The sequence below is a fragment of the Gadus macrocephalus genome, chromosome 9 (genome assembly GCF_031168955.1).
Source record: "Gadus macrocephalus chromosome 9, ASM3116895v1".
In the NCBI taxonomy this organism is placed as follows: Eukaryota; Metazoa; Chordata; class Actinopteri; order Gadiformes; family Gadidae; genus Gadus; species Gadus macrocephalus.
In genome coordinates this window covers 6467289-6480691 of record NC_082390.1, presented here as the reverse complement: position 1 = coordinate 6480691, position 13403 = coordinate 6467289, and the positions used below count along the sequence as shown (strand labels likewise).

At 46.2% G+C, this 13403-nt stretch overlaps 1 protein-coding gene across 1 annotated transcript in view; it reads left to right on the top strand.

The window, feature by feature from the left end:
* Nucleotides 1–2967: 2967 nt before the first annotated feature.
* tspan18b (tetraspanin 18b) overlaps nucleotides 2968–13403 on the top strand; it is a 30644-nt gene continuing 20208 nt past the window's right edge. Inside the window, exon 1 of the mRNA XM_060060522.1 lies at nucleotides 2968–3229. The gene's annotated coding sequence lies outside the window, so the exon portion shown is untranslated. The remainder of the gene's footprint in view (nucleotides 3230–13403) is intronic.

Sequence of the window (13403 nt, the reverse complement as noted above, 5' to 3'; positions counted from 1 at the left end):
AAAAAAATAAACAGTGAGAAAACAACCCAAAATAACAATTAAAAACACAAAGGGGCCTTCTATGGTCTCTATAATAAAACCTGTGCATGCGGGTATGGGTGCATGAGCCTGCATGTATACGTGTGAGCACACACACGTGAGCGATTTGTGCTGGTTTGTGTGTGTGTGTGTGTGTGTGTGTGTGTGTGTGTGTGTGTGTGTGTGTGTGTGTGTGTGTGTGTGTGTGTGTGTGTGTGTGTGTGTGTGTGTGTGTGTGTGTGTGTGTGTGTGTGTGGTCTCCTGGACTCTCGCCAGGTGAGTCAACAGCCAAGAGGCCAAATACAAGCACTGCATCTCCAGGAGAAAATACAATAAAAACCTCTGGCCCCAGCCCCAGTGGGTCTCCCCTACCAGGGGGGCATCGGCAGGGTGGGGGGGGGGGGCAACGTTACGCACAGGCCCCTAGGGCACTGTCTGAGGCCCCCTGACAGAATGAGGCTGAGGAGGGCTGTGTCTCTCGGCTTCCCCTGGGTCTGTTTGTTTATGCGTCATGTAGATTCATTCACGTTTAACCCTACAGTGGGTTGAGCGTTGTGTGGGTTTTTGGCAGTACAGTGAATGTGTGCATCCTGTTGGTTGTATAGTCTACAACGAATAACGTATTACTGCTCCCTGCGTGGATGCAATAAAAAACTGAATTTCGAGGTAAACTGCAATCATCATCTTTTTAGCACAGCACTATGAATTCTAATCCCTCTGCCACCGTGCAACTACAGTCTCATTTACACCCCACTACCATGGAGCACGGAGATTGCACTCTATTTTGACAAGGGGTTCTTTTCCAGGCGAAAACATTGACAAAACAAACTATCCAGTACATGTTGAGGAAAATAATGTAATCACAATGCACATTATATCACTTCTGTGCTGCTGTGTTGAGAAATGCCTTGCTATTACAGTTTTTGCTACTGTGACTGTGTGTGTGTGTGTGTGTGTGTGTGTGTGTGTGTGTGTGTGTGTGTGCGTGCGTGCGTGCGTGCGTGCGTGCGTGCGTGCGTGCGTGTGTGTGTGTGTGTGTGTGTGTGTGTGTGTGTGCGTTTGTGTGTGTGTGTTTGCGCGTGCACGTGCGCATGTGTGTGTGCGTGATTCTCGAGAGGTTTGCTGTGTGACACTATGTGAAGCATGACCGTGGTGTGTTTAATGAGATAGCATGTGGAGTAACTCTAAGTGTGTGAAATTGAAATGTGGGCTGTGTAAATTGAATTAAGGGGGTGTGTGTCTGTGATAAGAAAGTGTATCCCACGTTAGGACTAGGCCCGGAGCCAGAGAAGCCTGACAGTTTTTACCATTCCCTTACATGATTCATAATTAGGACTATATAGCGTTCAGAACACCACGACCCACAGTGTGGACGTAATTGGACAAAGATATCCAGCGTTTAAAAATACTAGGCTTTCAATCTATTTTTACGCTAACACGCTGCATTGAATGAGGACGGTGGTTTGTAACGGGGACAAAGTGACAAACGACTAAGGTTAGGTTCATGTTTGGATAATCTGCTATAAGTGGCATCAACATGGTCACAGTAATTATAATGCACCGTATGCTTATATCACGTTATATGTCTTGACTCATTGTCTCGCACCCACACTGTTGACATCCTCTCTGGAAGGCCCATTAGGATCTATTTCAGTCTGCCTGTCGAGCGTTAATTAACGACAAATCCAAAGCCTTCATTGTTCTTCAATTAATTCTTTCTGAAGCGTCATGGCGGGCCAGCAAGGGACGGATCACAACGGCGGCCCCGGTTGTGAGATAACATCTTAACTGGCTAAATAACATAAGAGGGCCTGTTGCTTTGCTGATGCGTATCAGGGGCTGAAAAAAAAACAACTGCCGAGAACCAGCTGACCTCTGGAGGACTGAGAGAGGGATTCTTCACCGACTGACGAGGGAGGAGGGAGGCTCGTGTTAACAATGACTTCATTTCAGACATCGCAGCCTACCCTCCGAGGAGCCAAAAAGAAAATACCTCACAGCTGTTGTTTTAAAAAGGCCCGAGGTACTCTCATTTCACGAGTATAGGCCCCTGCACCTCTGACGATAGCTCCCTGATACTCTCTCAATCGTTATTCTTTACACAAGGCTTTCGATATCGCTGATAGGCTACCATATAAGCTGTGTTTTAAACCGGTGGTCAAACGGGGTGTTGTGAAACGGCCGAGTGAGCAATAAGAAAGGGATCAACAAGGAATACACGGGTTAACTAGTATTGGGGGGTTGTAAGTATCACGTTTGCCACAGGGAATGTCAGTGTCACGACCTCCGAGGTCGTGAATACTGAAAAAGAGAAAAAAAGAGTGCGTGCGTGGTGCACGTGCGAATGTGTTCGTATGTGCGTGCGTTTGTGTGCGTGCATGTGTGTGTGTGTGAGTGTGTGTGTGTGTGTGTGTGTGTGTGTATATGTGTGTGTGTGTGTGTGTGTGTGTGTGTGTGTGTGTGTGTGTGTGTGTGTGTGTGTGTGTGTGTGTGTGTGTATGTGTGTGTGTGTGTGTGTGTGTGTGTGTGTGTGTGTGTGTGTGTGTGTGTGTGTGTTTTTCTTCACATTGTGTGTGTGATGAGATCAGGCTCGAGACTGCTTATCTTGCTCTCCATCTGTAGTAGATTGTGTGACAGCGCGAGGGGGGAAAGAAAACACTTTAATCACGCCTGTTGGCCCCTCGCGACCAAAACAAGGGGCCTCGCGAGCCCCTCCCCCTCCCGTTAGAACGCAAAACAAAATGTGCAAAATTTCATTTGAAATAAAAAATATATTTCGTTATGTTTACGTGGTTGAAAATATTCATCGGCTAATTCCGATGTCGTATACTAGAGTGAAAGTATTTCAGTATTTCACGCCCCCTTTTGCCTCACATTTATATATAAGGTAAAAGTGGGCGTGGACGTCGGTAAAGTCCCCGCCCCCTCTGGAGCGCAACTGGACGGATTGAGCTGCCCTCCCTTTTCAGCGTGCAGTGAGTTGGGGGAGAAAACTGTTTGCATACCGATCCTGATCCAGCACTCCGTGCACGCATTGAGTCTATTAGTGATTGAGAAAGCTGTGGATTTTATCAGTTGAAAGCTTTTTTGGGGTGCGTATAGACAACCACCGGTTGGTAATATTCTGCGAAACTGTGTCGTTTGTTGTACCGAAAGAGTTGGTGACATCTCCGTGGGAAAACAGCGATTTACCAACAGGCTCTGCTGAGAGGTGAGACTGCGTTGCTTCTTTAATATGCCTCTTGAAGTTCATTTGTACCCCTTCTACTGTGCACTAAATAATAGCGATCGCTCAGCTTTTCCAGTTGTGTTATTTGTCACAGTTTGCTGAGACATCAGCCCACATTCTTTACCCTTTCTACGTGTTTTGTGTTGCCAATGAATTCCCTGTTTTTTCCCAGTACTTTGGCTGTTTCAGAAGCGCTCCGTTTTCCATCACTCGGGAGGAAGAATCATGTTTGTGTGCCATATTAAGCTTCTATGTTTGATCGAAGTATGTGATGCCATAGTAATATTACAAACGTCCTCGATGAATAGTTTTTGGCGTATCAAACTAAGAACATGGAAATATACCACTCGAGCTGATTTAATACGGTATCACGTTCTGGTTAATACACATCAGTCTGGCCCTTGTGAGAAAGCCGACACTTGGGAGAAGGGCGCCGTGTCAGTCTCCAAGCTGGCGACTTTCCCACGCGAAGCGACGGCCTGGAAAGACGGGGGTGCCAGTGGGGTGGGTGGGGGGGAAGTCATCACTGGGAACGTCTCCAAAGATGCATGGGGGTCAGCACACGGATGTCTCTGTCGGCTGCCCGCTTGCTGCAGGGCAGGAGTTCACTGCCACTTCGTATTAGGAGATGGAGTATTGCCAACGGCACTGCACAATCCATATAAGTTATTTGGGGGTGCAGACACTGAATAGCCTACTGATGTAGCCTGCTTCAACATAATTCAGTGGTGCTCACTGCTAACGTTGTGCCCACGATTTTCATTGCTTGTAAATCCAGAATTCCATGAAGTTGTATTTTTTTTTACCGAGTCAGTCGTTTTCTGACTATGGGTTTATAATTCAAATTACATTTTTGAAAATGGTAATGAGGCAAGGCAGGCCTGATATAGGGAATGCTTACACTTGCATTGTGTCATGTCAGTAAAATGCCTATGTATGATACATTTTATACATTATTCAAACTTATCAATATGCATACAATTTAAAAAATGTCTACTACAGAATAATTTATTTTGTAGTATTGTTATAGTATATAGTACATCATAGTAGTATTGATAAATTATGATTTCGACAGAGGGCATATAGACCTGTTCTAATGAGCAGTAGTGATAATTAAGACCAGTGGATCGATGATAATGATGGCCTTTTGAGATTGTCTCCAAAAGCCTCCAGACAGTTCCTGGATAAAGTGTCTGTGCTCTGCTGTGTTCCCATTGTCTCTCAACTTGGAGCCAAACCATTTTAAAGCGCTTCAGCAAATTCCAGTTTGCCACTCATTCAAAGTAAAGCAGCAGCAAAGCTCCAGTCGTGGTCCAACACCTGCAGGCCCAACGAAAACACATTCGCAGATGAAATCGGATCTCCTCTCCCTTCCCCTCTCTATCTGTCCTCTCACTCACTCCCGCTCTCTCCCTTTTCTGTTTCTCTCTTTGTCTCCTCTTCCTTCCTCCTCTTCCTGAATCCAAGTGGAAATGGCTCGGGAAAGAGGGGGCTCCCCGTTCACAGCAGACAGAGGAGTGTTTGTGTGTGGCTGCCGACCATGCCCTGACGGTGTTGATGCTTCTGAAACAGCTGCCAACGTGACATGAACTGCCCCCCAGCAGCCACTCTCTGTAACTTGGCTCATCCAGTGCCGGGGAAATAGTTTTGTTCCTCTGATACGGTAGCCATGTTCACAGGATAATGCGAGGGAGGAGGAACAACGAGGTGGGAATCACACCGGGAATACTTGGCTGGCAACGCCGCGTTGATTTATGTGCGTTTTTTGACATCCTCCTTGGACCGTAGAACATCAAACGAGAGGGAATCTAATTAGAAGTGAATGGGAAGTCTTCAGGAAGGTGTTTATTCCACCCACTGCTTCGGAACACCTGGTATTGGCGCCACTGCACACGTTTCAGAAACAGCCATGTTTTCCCTCAAGCAGAGGCGTCGATTTACAGGGATGGAGTGACAAAATAAACAGGGAAAACAACTTTGTGGAAAGGCTGGTGGTTGGTGTAACGCAGGGGGTGCAGCGAGAGGAACGCTGCGCCCATGTCTCCTTAGTCCTTGGCTAATGGCTCATGGTGTGAAATGGAGTGTGTGGCAGATTGTTGCTGAGAGAGTGGAGTCGAGTTTGACTGACAGGACGGTCCCCCTTGCTGGCCGACCAGCCCCTCATTACGGGCTGAAATTAACCAATCTGCGGTTCCACATGGTCACACACACACACACACACACACACACACACACACACACACACACACACACACCGTCTTGCTTCTCCATATCTGCTGCTGATTATGCCTGCAAATTAGGGAGCTCTGTGCCGAGCCCATTTGATCAGTGGTCTGAAAGGCCTCCACCCCTCGCTGCCCGCCATGGTTTCCTTTCATCCCCTGGTCCTTCTACCCCTCGTCCCCTCTGCCCCATCCCCCTCACCCCGGTCTCTGGGTCATGTCCTTGGCCATATGGAGCTTTAGTTCCATGTAGAGAGGCGTAACGCGACATGGCAGATGAGGCCAGGCCATTAGTGAGCGCCTAGCGCGCTACCATCAGCTTTTCAGTGCTGCCAGCAGTCCACAGAGAGCCCAGAACTAAATGGAGAGCATCTCTCTCTTTGCTCAATGAGAAAATTGCTTTATTTGTGTTTTTTCTCTCTCGATTGCTAGGACCCTTCACTTAATGGGTGTGTTGTGGAGAGAGCGCGGTAGATAATGAGCTCAGGGTGAAGTCTCTGTCGTTGTCGGAAAAAATATTGATGGAAATGAGATTCGCTCTTCAGATGGCAGACAGTTTTATCTTTGAGGGTTGAATTGGTTGCAGCTCTAATGTAAAAATGTTTTACGCTTCACTTTGAAAGGTTTGAAAGACCATTTCTAAGGTGGCAACCCATGTTTCTTTCACCGTTCATGCCGTCCTTTCCCCCTGTTGTTCTTAATGTCCGCTTCTGAACTTCCGTAGTCCACGGCTTAAGAGGAGGTGCAGTTTTGGCTGACCCTCCGACTTTACTCTGAACAGGAAGTCCAGGAGTTTCTCTCTCTGCTGACACTTCCCTTTTATCAAAAGGAAGCAGGCTGCTTGTTTATGTCCAACCCAAGGATTTGTGCTTTTGTGCTTATCTTGCACTCGCCGCATTTCCCTCCATAATGGCCTTGCCGGGCAGGTAATGAGGCAAAAGGTATGTATTTGACAAGCTGGCCCTGGCAGATAGCAGGGCTCTCTGACAGGCTCATAGGGCTGGCAGACGCTCAGTCCAGGAGACATCCAGCCCGGCCTTCGGATGTTCAAAAAACATTTCTCCCAAGAAATCCCCCTCAGCGACATTTTCCCTGGCACAATGTTTTTCAGAGCTAATAAGCCATGTCACTCAGGTGTCTATTGAAGGCGGGTTGGTTGCGGAGCCCACTGGTCATTACAGACTGCGAGCACACTCTGTAAATCCCTATGCTATCGCTGGAAGCCTTTAGCACCTTGGGCTCCTTTCATTCCCCGGACGCTCTGAGGAGTCGACGCTGGGAGAAAGGGGGGCTTAGGCTTGGCCGGCAGTCAGCATCTGATGGATATGTGAGACAGGGGCCCAGTCACTACAAGATTACCTGACTGAGGAAGAGACATAAACCCACACAATCTCTGATCGTATTTGAACTGCGATGCTCTGCAATCTCTGTACGGCTGCCTGGGGGAATGCCCGTCGGGAATAGGGGGCTTCTCAGTTTCTGTCCCATTCCTTTATTAATCAGTAGTACATAAGGCCTTTTTTTTTTTTTAAAGAGATACCCAACCACTTTTGTTTGGCTTCACCAAGCTAGGTCCTGGTTGGCTCATTGCAGGCTCTGCTGGCACATGGGGCAGGAAGAAGCAGTGTGCTAATCGGGCAGAACCCCAGACAGAGGAAGTGCTTATTTAAAGGAATGTGGTGTGGGATTGTTTTCATCTCGCTCTGCTTAACATTGGAGCCTTTTTACTTCACCATCTTTTGTGCCAACCTGAAAAAAAAAAAACTCCCCCCACCGAAGCAGATAAGAAGCTTTTGTAAGCGTGTGGGCCTTTTGCTTGGTGTCTGGGCTTAATGACTTGGGTCTATACCCTGTTATGAGTCTGTTAAAAGACCGTATCCACAGATAATATGTTTATTGTTATAGCGGTGGTGTTTTTAATGGTAATGAAAATGGAATATTAAGTAAATAATGTTCATAGAGGAAGCTTATGTGAACGTATGCATTTGTCTGTTGTTTTTCTGAACTCTTGTGATTTAATTGTTTTCTACTGATAATAAAGTGCATTTGAGTAATGCGATAACAACAACCCTGTGTTGTTTTTGTGTGAGTAATAATGAAAGCAGCGATAACAGAGAGTGTCTGCCTCCTGGTTCACTGCGGGCCAGACGGGCCGACCCTCGGTTCTTTGTCACTGAGCGGTTCTGTGGAGCCGGCCCGGTCCAGCACTGTTTTCACAGCCTCTCCCTGTGACTCACTGGGCTCGCTGCTGCTACTCCCATCTCCTGAGTCAGGCATTTTTCAGATGAAACGGGACTCTCCTCAAGCTCCTGGTCTTTCCCTCCTTTGCCGCTGCCCTCGGTAACTGGGTTCCCCCCCCCTCCCTTCCTTCCTTCCTTCTCCCCCCCCCCCCCCCCCCCCTCCCTCCCTTCCTTCTCCTTTCTCTGTGTTTCTGTTTTGGAGGAAATCTGCTTATTGTGTGTGTCCCACTTCTTTAAATGCATGTTTCTAATGAAAAACAGAAGGAAAGGAAAATAAGAAATTCTTGCTTGAGTCATAGTGGATCAGAGTACCCAGTGAGAACATCTCTGTAACCTTGAGTTGGTTATGAGTTTGCCCCGAGGGGATGGCCCACTCTTGTTTATTTTTAATTACTTACTGTTGCTACACTATTACTACACCGTCCTCTACACAGGATAATTGTTGCTCTAAAATCCTAACACACACGCATGCTCGCTCTCTTGGTCTCAAATTAATTCATCTGAGTTACATTTTGTTACTTCAGACAATTAGATGTTCAACATGCCCCAACCAATCACGCCTTGTATCATTTTAAACCCATTAAATATGTGCCTGGCACGTCGGCAAGCGGTTATCCCATTAACCCTAGCATCTCTTGTTTGTGTGATTAGTACATTAATTCCACATAACTGCCATCTAATCAGAATCATAGATCTATAGAGAATACTTAGTTACTGTGTACGATTTCAGTATCAGGTCAGATTTTTTATTGAAGTGATTTGGGTCTACTTCCTATCAAATGTATGTAAGTGACGACGGAAGCGTGCTTTACACATCCTGATAAAGCGGGAATGTTGCAGCGTTATTCTGTCTCGCCTTCTGTATAAAACGGTCAAACACGGAATGGGTTGGCATCGTAGTTCCGCCCACACTAGAGACTGACGCTGTTTTCTTACATGTCATGCCTCTGATTCCGGACTGCCGGGATGCTATGTAAAAGCATACACGGGGGGTGGCATTACGCCGGCTTTGTCTTCTGTTCTGGGTAGAAACGCAAATCCAGCATAATGACGATCTGCCTAGTGGCAATATTGCAGGATCTCTGCGTAAAAGGGGCTAGAGTCTTTGTTTCTGTGTGGAGATGTTGCAGATACAGAGTATATTTCTGCACTGAATAAGCCTAGTTTCCATTATTGGTCTGTTTTGGCGGAGTTCCCCATGATGAATTACATACAGTTGTACATTTATTCGGGCAAAACACAGTTCTCTCAGACGAAACCTAAGTATGGTATCCCAGAAAGTGTTTAGCTATGCAGAGATGTCCTCCCTTATTTTTTTAATTATGAACGGTACAGTAGAACTGCCGAGGCGCAAGTGGGCTAATGTTATTCTCCCCTTCACATCCTCCTTGTAATAATACTCTTTTGTACTCGTGGAAGGTTTCGTCGGATTCAGATTTTTCGTAAAACTGCTTCGTAAGGAGTTCACAAAAATGGTTCCCTCCTTTCCACCAGGTGTTTCTCTGATTCCTCTGAATCCAACACAAACCTAGTCCCCAAGCAGTCCCTGGTCATTCCTCCTTTGTCAGAACGGTGTTATATGCAAGCCTGGTCCCCCCCCACCCCCCCCACCGGCTGTATCTTACCACGGGTCTATTAGGCACACAGGCTCCCAACGGCTGGCCTCCACTGCCTTACAGATCCAGCGGGAGGGGGGACCAGGCATGGACGTTTGATTAAAAAGATCCCCTGGCGCTTCCCAGGTCCACCTCGGTGGAGACAGAAGGCCTAATGATGCCTCCCCCGCTACGTAGTCCCCTCTAACAACACACCTACACTGTTGTCGGCAATCAAAGCCTTAAGTGAGTGGGACCAAAGTAGCGGCGTCTTGTCAACATAGGAACCAGGCGCAGACTGGATATGTTACTGTTTGTTATTGTGTAGTATAGTTGGTGGTTTTGATAATGTATAGTAGAACTGGTGGGTTTGTTAATGTATTTTATAACTATTGGGTTGGTTAATGTATCGTATAGCTGGTTGGTTTGTTAATGTATATTGTTTTTTTAATGTATATAGCTGGTTGGTTTGTTAATATATATTATAGCTGATGTTTTTTTTAATGTATAGTATAGCTGGTGAGATTGTTTATGCATAGTATAGCTGCTGGGTTTGTTCATGTATAGTATAACTGATGGGTGGTTTAATGTATATAATAACTGTTTGTTAATGTATAGTATAACTGGTTGGTTTGTTAATATATATTATAACTGGTTGGTATGGTAATATATAGTATAACTGGTGGATTTTTTTATATAGTATAACTGTTTGTTAACATATATTATAACTGGTTTGTTAATGTATAGTATAGCTGATTGGTTTGGTAATGTATAGTATAGCTTCTGGAGTTATTAATGTATAGTACAACTGGTGGGTTTGTTAAAGTATAGTATAACTGGTGGGTTGTCTAATGTATAGTATAACTGTTTGTTAATGTATAGCTGGTGGGTTTGTTAATGTATAACTGATGGGTTTGTTAATGTGTAGTAGATCTGATGGGTTTGTTAATGTATAGTAGAACACGTTGCCTCTACCGAGGTCAAGACGTGTGTGCGGCTTCGTGATGGTAATAAGGGAGTTCTTTTGTGTTATCGTTTCTCATCGCTGAGGTTTAGCGAGGTTCTCGCTCAATACCGGTTGGTTATTCAGGGTCGTTTACTGTTTATTTTTCTGGGATGTGAGAACTTGCGCCATTAGTCCCACTCACTGAACACTGGCGCTTAGACAAAAAGCCCGCTGAACCACCCCGCCTCACCTGGCCTGTTATCAATCGACGACGTTACTCAAGCAGGGCGGCACGCATGTCTGACCCGGCCCGCTGGCTGTTTGGAGGGCGCTAAAGCTATTCCTTAAGTCGTTGGAGGGAAATCGCCCTGCACACTTCCACATTAATTCATCTGAACGGTCTCTGCTGCTCTGACTTTGGTTCTATGGCTCCTGTAATACCTTGGGGTGTGTAACAATTACATGGCAAAGACTATGGAATGCCTAATGGTCTTTTGATGTGGCTTTATGACAATTTTAGCTCCCCGATCCGTTGAGAGTGCATTACTATAGGCAACATTTGTGGGTCATTGAACTAGAACATGGCCTCTCTCCCGTAAGGCAAATTCCAGAGCTGCAAATAGACCCGCACCACTGCACATTTACTGGGGAGATGTGCAAGAAATGTGTTTGATTTATAATCGGGCAATTTGGCAAATGGTTTGAGCCATTTTGGACGCTATAGCCAAAAAGATTAAAAGTACACAAAGAAATTTTATTTTTCAGTTGTGGTAGCGTGCCTTTCTCCAATAATTTTTGTTTTTACACACACACACACACACACACACACACACACACACACACACACACACACACACACACACACACACCGTGTGAGGCATAATCTCTTGGGCACCTAAGCCCTACCTTCTGGTTGTCTTTGAAGATGGAGCTGGGGAGAATCTCCAGCAAAAAAAAAACGCCAGCCGCAACCAGTGAAGGCATGTGAACCTTGTTTGATATTGTCATGGAAACGCTTTTCACGACTAATAATTCTGACTGGAGCATCCAGTGGCTCAGCCACGCACGTGTGCCTGCCCCTGATAACACAGCCTCTGCAGGTGGCAGTCGACAGACAGGGAGGCTGAATTAAATTGGATACAGTGTTCATTGATTTCCAACCAGTGGATAAAAAAAATTGTCTTTTGGACCTGAGGGTGGTGTTGGGGGTGGTGGTGGTGGTGGTGGTGGTGTATTTCTGTAAATAATAGGCACACATGGTGTGCTTTTGATTAATCACCTTATTTGAGTGGCCACGGGGAAGGGGCAGTCTTCCAACTCATTTTCACCAAACGTTGTGTGAGATGAATCGCAAGCGGAGTTTGGCTGCCAGGGGCGAGATGGGGCAACACCAGATAGTTCAGGCACTTCTCCAACCACGTGCATGCTGGGAAACGTGCTCGGATGATCCTTTTTTGACCGATGACACTTGGCAGGAGATGGGTCGCGCGATGCCTCTCTGCGCCGAGGTTCAAGCCAAAGTCATTATCTGGGTGTCTCCTAAGACCTGGGTTGTGTGTTCCTTCTTGTTATCTGCGAAACCATGAAGAGGAGTCCAAACACCTGCCCTAAGCCATGTGCTAAGCAATGCATTCATCTTCAAGCTGCTTTAACTGCATGGAAGAAGTCAAAATATAAATAGTAAACATGATTAAAAGTAAATGGAGCAATTTGATTTGGTCAATACTACAAAAAATTGGATTCCAGCTAATTTGGCCTCTGGAGCAGTAAATCAAGTCTGGCCAATTATGCTTTCTGGGCGGGAGAGAGGATGTTGAGGAGGTGGTGGGTGTTGAATGGCCATCGGTCCTCTTTCCTATTGCTGCAGGCATTCTGGAGTCTGACATGATCAGTTTTTCTCATTCAAATATAAAGCAGATGGCCAAACGTATTTTGTGTGTGTGTGTGTGTGTGTCATGTATGGGTTTTAGTTTGTTACTTTCTCCAGCAACTCTCTCCCCCTGCCCCGACGTGTAATAACCCAGTCAATATTCAATGCTCTCAAAGCCGCTCAATCACACATCTGGTGCTCCTCTACTTGTCTAGTTATTTATTCTATTGCCTTTGGCCCGACCTGAAGTTCTATCGCACCGTTTTATGCACGCCGAGACATTGGAGATGGATGGAAGAGATTGAGAAGGGCTGAAAGAGAAAAGCGTTTAGCTGTTATTGTACCTCCACAGCTCATTACACATACAGTGCGTTTTATAATCCCCAGTGCCTTGTTCGTATCTCCGCCGTTCGATGCCAGCCATCAAAGCTCACGTCTCATGCAGTGAAATGAATGAGATGAAATGCAATTTTATTTTTCTCCTGTTCACGGCACATAATCCCCTTTTTGTGAATGTGGCTTGACTCCGTTGAGTTAAATCTTCGCATTTTAACGAAACACCTCGGCTGTTGCGCAAGGCTTGGAAGGGAGAGCTGTCATTGGGTACCCCCCCGCCCCCCCCCCCCCCCCAAACCACACACACGTCCTCCACCCATTGTGCATTATGTGCTTTATCAGATTAGCAGTGATGTGGTGCATTCTACAGGTGAACCATGGCCTTCAGGTACTCCCCCAACGGCCTCTTTAAATGGGTGAAAGTTCCTCCTTCCCAGGCAACAAAGACTGCCAGATAGTTATGTTGTTTACACTCCTCTGAGCTCCCCAGAGTCACACACACACACACACACACACACACACACACACGCACACTAAATGTTTTTCGCGGAAACCACAATAATGGCTTTCACACCGATCCTCCTGGCTGCGGTCAGATCAGGCCGGTGTGGTCTTCTGGGTAATGATGGTGGCGGTACAAAACAAAAGTTGTTTATTTCCAAATGTCCCACTGTGCTTTTGATGATCGGTGCCCTACTAAGCCTTATGTTTTCTCCACACGCTCATGCCTCGCTCGCACTCTCCCACCCGCCCCCAATTAGCCACCGGTGGCATCCGATCTGGCAATTCAGTTGTCATCAGTTCCCCTAGAGTTGAGGAAATGGAAATATCACCTTGTGGCATCCCCATTATTTTGACATCTGTATCCAGTGTCATGAGCTCCACTACGCGTGTCACTGCACAGCAGTAATTGCAATCCAGAAATTGCTTTTTTTTTTGTACTGTGC